Raw genomic sequence first — 7,848 nt, 5'->3', positions numbered from 1 at the left:
ACTCCTCCCACCCACCTCACTATAAATGCCACTCTGAGCAGGTGGGCACTGTGAGTCAAAGAGGGGAAACCTAATGACATAGATGCTCTCCCAGAGCGAGAGCATGTTCGGAGCAGGCACTCCCTGCCCCCATCATCAACACTGTTAGTCCCAAGATCAAATTCTCTCCAAGCTCCTCCCCTCTTTAGATTCACCCAGCTTTAGCCTTTTCCCAGGCCCTCTCAGTCAGACTAACCTCTCTGCCACCTGGGCTTCCTGCCTCTGCCCAGGGACAAGGGGAGGGCACCTGTGGGGAGGAAACATTTTTGTATAATAGTATAACATTGTGGGGACTGGGGGGGGGGCACAATGATTCAAAGAAAAGACATGCCTTTACAAAAAGCTCTGCCCCAGAAAATATGCATTTACCGTGTGGGGAGAGGTCTGTGTGAACGGTCTCACAAGGTCTTATACTGTCTTATGCGTCTCCCTGCCCTAGACGGCTGCCCAAGGATGTGAAAGCCTATCCAGGGAAGTGGGGTCACCATTCAGGCCTTTTCATGAAGCTTGCCCTTAGCAAAGTATCTGTATGTGCATGGTAGAAATTTTAAACTCATTAAAAACATTAAGTAAGTATGTAAGCCATTTGTGGGAAAGACGTTACAAGTCTTTTCTCATGGGAAGCTACCCAAGCCCACCAGGAAGCTTTCCGATTTCAAATTCACTGTGTCAATCCCCCGAGTGAGTTAGGTGGATATTAATTCCTCACCATAAAGTCCTATCCCCTCTTCAAATTGAGACTGGCCTCATGCAATGTCAAGATTTGCCTTGCCAATTTTGGAGGTAGGTGGAGAATGTGGGTAACCTTGCATCTATGCGAAGGCGGAAGAATTCTTGGCAGCCCTTTTCTGCTGTGTTCCTATGCTGAACAATTCTTCGGACAAGGGACGCGTCTTACGGTCCTAGGTAAGAAGGAGAGGCCACACAGGTGGGAGGGAAGATAGGATGATCAGTCAGAAAACCCCGGGAGCCAGAAAGCCTTAGCAGTGTGGACACTGAGCTATCCTAGGCCCTGAATCAGGGAAGACAGGGTTTCTGGCAGCATCTCCTGAACTGTGCAAACACGGGGCAGCAGTACTTCGGGGAAGGCTCCAAGCTGACAGTGCTGGGTAAGCAGAGAAGCTGGAATACTGTGGGGGGAGTAAGATGGGCAGAGCAGGACAGCTGCTCAGCTTCCCCTGGGTCTGAGCTGACCTGCCTGGGTGGAAGGATTTCTGGGTTGGATGACGGGATCAGTGGAGCACTCGTGGTTGATGGGAATCTGAGTCAGGGTTGGGACAGCAGGAGTAGGCAGTACTGGGTTTTTGTCCTGAGCCTGGGGGCTGTGAGTGCAGACACCCTATATTTTGGCCCAGGAACCAGACTGACTGTGCTCGGTAAGTTGAGAGGTAGTTAAGGGGGTTCGAGGAGGGGGGAGCGATGGAGGGAATCGCCTTAACCGGATTCCCAGTTTTTGTGCTGTGCCAAGGGGCTGTGAGCCAAAACACCCAGTACTTCGGTGCAGGCACCCGGCTGTCGGTATTAGGTGAGCCTGGGGTATGTTTTTGTGCTGGGTTCTGGGGCTGTGAACCAAGAGACCCAGTACTTTGGGCCAGGCACGCGGCTGCTCGTGTTAGGTGAGCTGGGACCCCACACACGCGTTGGCAGCGGGTTGGGGCTGCGGTGGGCCGCGGGTCCCTTGGCCGCGTTTCTGTCGGAAGTCAAAGGGGTGTGCTGCCCTTTTTCCTGGCTTTCGGGCTTGGCAGCCAGTTAACCTTGGAAGATGTGCTTCTTGTCAAATGCACCGGCGAGCCCCGGGGCTGCTGGCGTCTTTGCACTGGGTTCCGAGACTCTGCACTCCGGCGGGAAGCTGAGTAGCAGGAAGATTGTCCCTAAAGTGGGAAATAGCTCTCTGTTTCGCACTGGTTTGAGTGTGGGGTTGCGCCTCTGTGCTCCTATGAGCAGTATTTCGGTCCAGGCACCAGGCTCACGGTCTTAGGTAAGATGCGGACATTTTGCGCGCCCCTAGCCCTAATTCCTGGGTCCCTGGGGGATTTGGGGTAGACAGGGGTTAAGGCTCTCAGAGGAGTAATAAGAGACAGCTCTCAACTTCAACATTTCTGGGAGGGCTGGGTGAGGCAGAGTATTTGGGTGCCAAGCATTGCACTCGCAAAGCCAAGACAGAGTCGGTTTCTTTCTCTTTTCTCTGAGTTGTGTACACACTGGGCAGGCAGTGGAGAAAAGGATTTATCAGGACGCTGGGAGCAAACTTGGTTTTGAAAATAAATAGCGGGAACGCAAAGAACTAAAGGGCAGATAAAGACAGGGAGATTACTCTCAGAGGTAGTGCCTCTGACCTTTAGACCAGGCAAAAGAGAATCTTTTGAAAGGAGGGGAGCCTGGAGGGAGGTAGCGCACTCCTGTAATCCCAGCACTCTGGGAGGCAGAGGCAGGCTGTGAGTTAGAGTTCAGGACAGCCAAAAAAAAAAAAAAAAAAAAAAAAACCGGTCTCGAAAAACAAGCAACGAAGAAAGAAAGAAAGAAAGAAAGAAAGAAAGAAAGAAAGAAAAGAAAGAAAGAGAATAAGAGAAAAGAAAAGAAAGGAGAGTGTGCTGAGTAAGAAACCAAGGGCAGGCACATAAGCCAGAACAGAAGAATAGAGTCTGGGGAAGTTGGTGTGCGATTTTTAAACTCTATCCACTGTTTTCCCTCTACGTGGATACCCGGATCCACACCTTCTCATGACTGGTTGGCCATAAGGCAGGAGGAATTTACCCACTAGGGTCTATTTACGCTCCGTTTACTCACCTGAATCCTGACCTAAAAGCTTCACTCTCCCACCACGTATCCAGGCTAGACAGATGACATCAGAAAGGGATTTTATTGATTTCAGACACACATTAAAGTGGAAATGTTTAGCCTGGGAGATAAAGAAAAACGTTTGAACAACTTTAGGATCCCAGTATTAGAATGGACCTTAAAATACCACTTGCCAGTAGGGGCCAAGGCTTTAGAAGAGAAATAATTCACAGCCTGGATATATGAACCTGCATTATTTGGTAACCATGGCAACAGTGGACACCATTTGTGGCTGGAATGTAAAGTTGGATCCAAAGGGAACTCGACCATGTTAAATTGTGTCTAAAGAAAATGCTGGGTCCCTGTGGTCAGGTGGGATGGAGAAAAGAGCCAGACTTTATCACCAGATGAGGCTAAATTACAGTCCTGGCTCTTTGATGATAAGGTAAGCTTAGGTAAGTTAAAGTGTGAAACAGTTTTATGGATACAGAGAGGGAGGTGGTTTGAAATGAGGGAAGAGAAATCTTACAATTTTACCCACAGCCAGTACAGTTAACAAGCAAATCACATACATACCAGCAGCAGCTCACTAAAGTCCATTTCACTCTTATAGGCAATTATCAAGTATCCTCAGGGATTCACACACATGGGTATATAGCTGCTCCCAGCCTCCCTACGGAGTTACACAAGTAACACTTCAGGGTATAATGGGGGTATTTTTTATATTTCTCCTGGCTATGGTGTTAATTAATACAATAGAGAGCAACATGCTTGACTCAGGCAAGTCTTTGATTTCCACAACACGGACTGAATGATAGCTGAATATGAGAAGAGCATCCCATGGTTCCCATGGAAGGCTGGGAGAATCCCAAAGCAAATATCACTGAGAAAGAGTAAAACTAGAGAGACCAATAGCAGTGAAGTTAATAGAGTCAAGTACCATAGAGAAAAGTAAGAATATTAACATTTCCTTCTAGTCCAGCCTATAAAGACCTAGGTGCATTGCTAAATAAAAAGTGAGGTATTAGGCTGAGCAAAGGCAATGTCCATTAAGGCCACATCTGTAATTCCACCACTGGGGAGACGGAAGCAAGGAAAATACCATAACTGTGAGGCCAACCTGGGCTACCTACATTCAGCCCCTACCTGATGTAGACAGGGGTCAGCAAAATACTAATTCCACCCATGTTTACTTTCCAGAGGATCTGAGCAAGGTGAGCCCACCCAAGGTCACCTTGTTTGAGCCATCAGAAGCAGAGATCACAGACAAACAAAAGGCTACCCTCGTGTGCTTGGCCAGGGGCTTCTACCCGGACCACGTGGAGCTGAGCTGGTGGGTGAACGGGAACAAGGTCAGCAATGGGGTCAGCACAGACCCTCAGCCCTACATGAACAACTTGACCTACAGTCTGAGCAGCCGCCTGAGGGTCTCTGCAACCTTCTGGCACAATCCTCGCAACCACTTCCGCTGTCTAGTGCAGTTCTATGGACTTACAGATGAAGATCAGTGGACAGGGGACTCACCCAAACCTGTCACACAGAACATCAGTGCAGAGGCTTGGGGCCAAGCAAGTAAGTGGAACCTGGGGTGCTGTTGAAGAGACTAAACAGCACCAGTACTTCCAAAAAATGAAAAGATCCATGTAGAAGCAATGAATAGACCCAGGAAAAAGCCAGGGTGTTGGGAGTGATGATCAAAGACATGGTGTCAAAAAAAGCCATAGCATATGCTCCTCCCAAGAAGTACTTAGACTCACTGGGGCAGCTCAGGCCCATCGGGTCCCTAGTTCTTTTGTCTCTCTGAGATGTGTTGATGGGTTCCCTGATACCTACCACTCACTCAGCCCAGCATGTCTCAGCCCCAACACTGATTCTAGATTTTTAAGTTCACTGTGAAAATGTCTCACACTTGTCATACAGCATCAGAAGACAATGTGAGGACTATATTACACATGTATGACATGTATGTACTTGTGGCCTTTGAGTTCCGGTTTAAATTTCATTGTTCAATGCTCAGTACCACCAAGCAGTATTATTTCACCCATTTTTCTCCTTCTGTTTTCTTTCAGAGTGTGGAATCACTTCCGGTGAGTAAGCCTCCCGCTTTCTCTAAGTCTGCCATGACCTTAGCTCTGAAAATAGGGCCCAGAGACCCTACAGACACTAGGGTTGATGACATCCAAATCTACCTGGTCACAGGTCTACTACCTTTCCTTTCCTTTCAACAGCATCCTATCATCAGGGCGTCCTGTCTGCCACCATCCTCTATGAGATCCTCCTGGGGAAGGCTGCCCTGTATGCTGTGCTGGTCAGTGCCCTGGTGCTGATGGCCATGGTAAGAATGGTAGGGTGGATGGAGCAAGGGCTTGGAGGGAGGGTATAGACTACAGAATATGGACTGTAATGAGATCAGAGGTGGACCCAGCCCTGATGTATCCTGTCATCTCAAAACGACCATAAGGAAGACAGAACAAAGAGAAAATGCAGGGGTGCTTATGTATGCACTCCTGTGGGTTGAGGGGAACCAAGGAGCTCTCTTCAAAAGCATACTTGAGAATCTACCTTGTGTGTCCTGCTGCCCCCCCCCCCAATCCACGGCTTCTGGGGGCGGGGCGGGTCCAACAGTGTCTTTTCTTTCTCAGGCCAAGAAAAAAAAATCCTGAGGCCAGCTCTTGTGCATCCTGAGTTCTTCATCCTGACCACGATTCTCCTGAACCTTTTTATAATCCCTGTTCCGAAGGCGTTGTCTTGACTTCCTCCATGGGTATCCGTCCTTCCTCATCACTTCCCAAAGACTGACCTCTTGACACTGAAATAGTCTAAATTAATAAAAAATGGGCCTCATTGTGTCTCAGCAGTCTCTTTGGAATCCTACTGTTTCTGGCATTCCTACTGGGCTGAAAAGGCAAACAGTGCGTCTAATCTGCTTTCTTGACAAAAAAATTCTTCTCCCCCCTGTATATTCTAGATCCTCCAGTGAGTCGTTTGTCTGAAGGGCAGCAACTATGTATCTATAGAACTCTCTGAGGTTTTAGGGAAGAGAAGGAAAATAGAAAACTGATCTATGAGGTCTAGACTCTCAAGGCCCCCAGACCATGGTACACAGGGCAGGACCTGGGTAGGGGGCTGAAAGAGATTAAATTATCCCATGTGAAGTGAAACCCTTCCAATGTGTAGATTTCCCTGTCAGATTGAGACCGGACCACCATAGGCTGAGGACATTGAGTACAGCTCCTCAGGCAGAGACAGTTACCTTGGAAGGGCAAACTGTGAGGTTTAGTAATCACAATAGAACAATATACTTGCCTGAGATTAGAGAAAGGATAGCACAGACCAATGAAAGTGGCTACATCAAAATCGGTGTTGGGGTGAGAAGCAAAGTCTAAAAGCAAAAAAGGGAGGACAATGAAGAAGTCCTTTCCTGAGAGACTGCTCACTGTCTCCAGGCCTTAGGCTGGACTATGGCACATGTGCTTATCATGAAAATGACACTATCAGCAAATTATTTCCCTATATCATGGCCATAGAAACTATGCTTTGCAGAACAAATAATAACCACTGAAGCTGCAGTATGTTTTCCCCAATGATAACGATTTTGGAAGCTTCTCCCCAGCAGTGACCATGATGGTGTGTTTACTCGTGGTGTCACAGTGGCCCTGGTGACTTACATATGCTCTGAGAAAGGGCTTACAGAAAGACCCACTCTGCGACTGCCTCAGTGCCACAGCATGTCGGTTTTCCAGGGTTCCTAACACGGTATGGGCAAGATGCGCCTCATAGAGGCACTTAGTGGTTTAGAGTGGTAGAAATCAATTATCTTGCAATCCTGGAGGGCCCAAGTCCAAAGTGATAATCTTGCCAGCAGGTCCATGTTCTCTGATAGTTAAGAGAAAATGTCCTTCCTTGATCCCCTTGCCCCCATGCTCCTCAGCACTTGCTCATCAATTCCTCTCTCCCTTCTCTGCCTTGGCCTTCAAGTGCCCTTCTCCTTTCCTTCATCAAGACACGAATCACTGGATTTGAGGCTCACCTAAAATCCTGAACAGTTCCATTTTGAGCCCTTAACTACTGGTCTCCTCAAAGGTCTTTTTCCAAATAAAGCCACCTTCAGGGGTTCTGGGTAGGCATGATTCTAGAAGCACACCATTCCTTGCAAGACACTGAGTGTGCAGAAAATACAGTGGCACGGCTCCAGATTGGGCATTTTCACAGCCCAGAAAGGATAAGTGTCATGTCAGAGTCAGCCTGGGAGGTCATCACGTTCTGGGTACATCTATAAGTGGTATCTTTCTTCATACCTGAAATTGCACTATAGTTTTGTGGAGTTTTTTTAATCTAGTCATTATCTTTGTTATTTATGCATGTTTTTGCTGATGTTGTTTTGGTTATGGCTAAAATATATAATAACAATGAGGATGGAGGTTTTAGGCCTTATACCTGCATCCACAAAAAGACATTTTCCACTCCTTAGACCTATGGAGACAATGAAGCACATGTGGTGTTTCCATTCTCACATCAGGGTGGGAAGATAAGTGTACGAGAGGAACAAGCAAATGCTTTGGAGAAAGTGTGGGTGTTGTGTGGACCAGAGAAGCTAGATTTGGGAGGGGTTTTAGAGAACAGGGTGTGAATAAACAGATCTGCCAAGGGCTAACCACCTTTTGCACTACCCCAAGTGGAGGTAGGGGGAGGATAACCCCACGTGGGAGATAATTGGGTCTGAAGGCTTAGTGGCTGTTTTCTTTTGGGTGCGGAAGACAGACATATTAAGAGATGGCAGGTTGGGGGATGAGTTATTGATTGATACCCTAGGGATTGTCAACAGGTTTTCCCTTTGGAAGATACAAGGCCAAGAGTAATTCACCTCTCACTCCAGGGAACATGAAAGAGATGAAGTTACAAAGTCTAACCCATCCTCATCCCCATCCAACACTGGGCACGACCAAGGGAAGCCTCCAGCTCTCTCTCCAAGTATTAACTGCAATGTCCTCATCTGCCCCAAATAACAAATCCCAACACTCACAGCCCTCA

The 7,848-nt window shown here is 47.6% G+C and overlaps 1 gene segment (V, D, J or C); it reads left to right on the top strand.

Annotated features, from left to right (window-relative positions):
* Positions 1-304: 304 nt before the first annotated feature.
* LOC311600762 (T-cell receptor beta-2 chain C region-like) lies at positions 305-5,661 on the top strand. The segment is given in 5 exons: positions 305-945; positions 4,018-4,389; positions 4,887-4,904; positions 5,046-5,152; positions 5,460-5,661.
* Positions 5,662-7,848: the final 2,187 nt, after the last annotated feature.

This window comes from Acomys minous (genome assembly GCF_964271855.1).
Source record: "Acomys minous genome assembly, chromosome: 6".
Classification (NCBI taxonomy): Eukaryota; Metazoa; Chordata; class Mammalia; order Rodentia; family Muridae; genus Acomys; species Acomys minous.
This window is presented reverse-complemented; position numbering and strand designations above follow the sequence as displayed.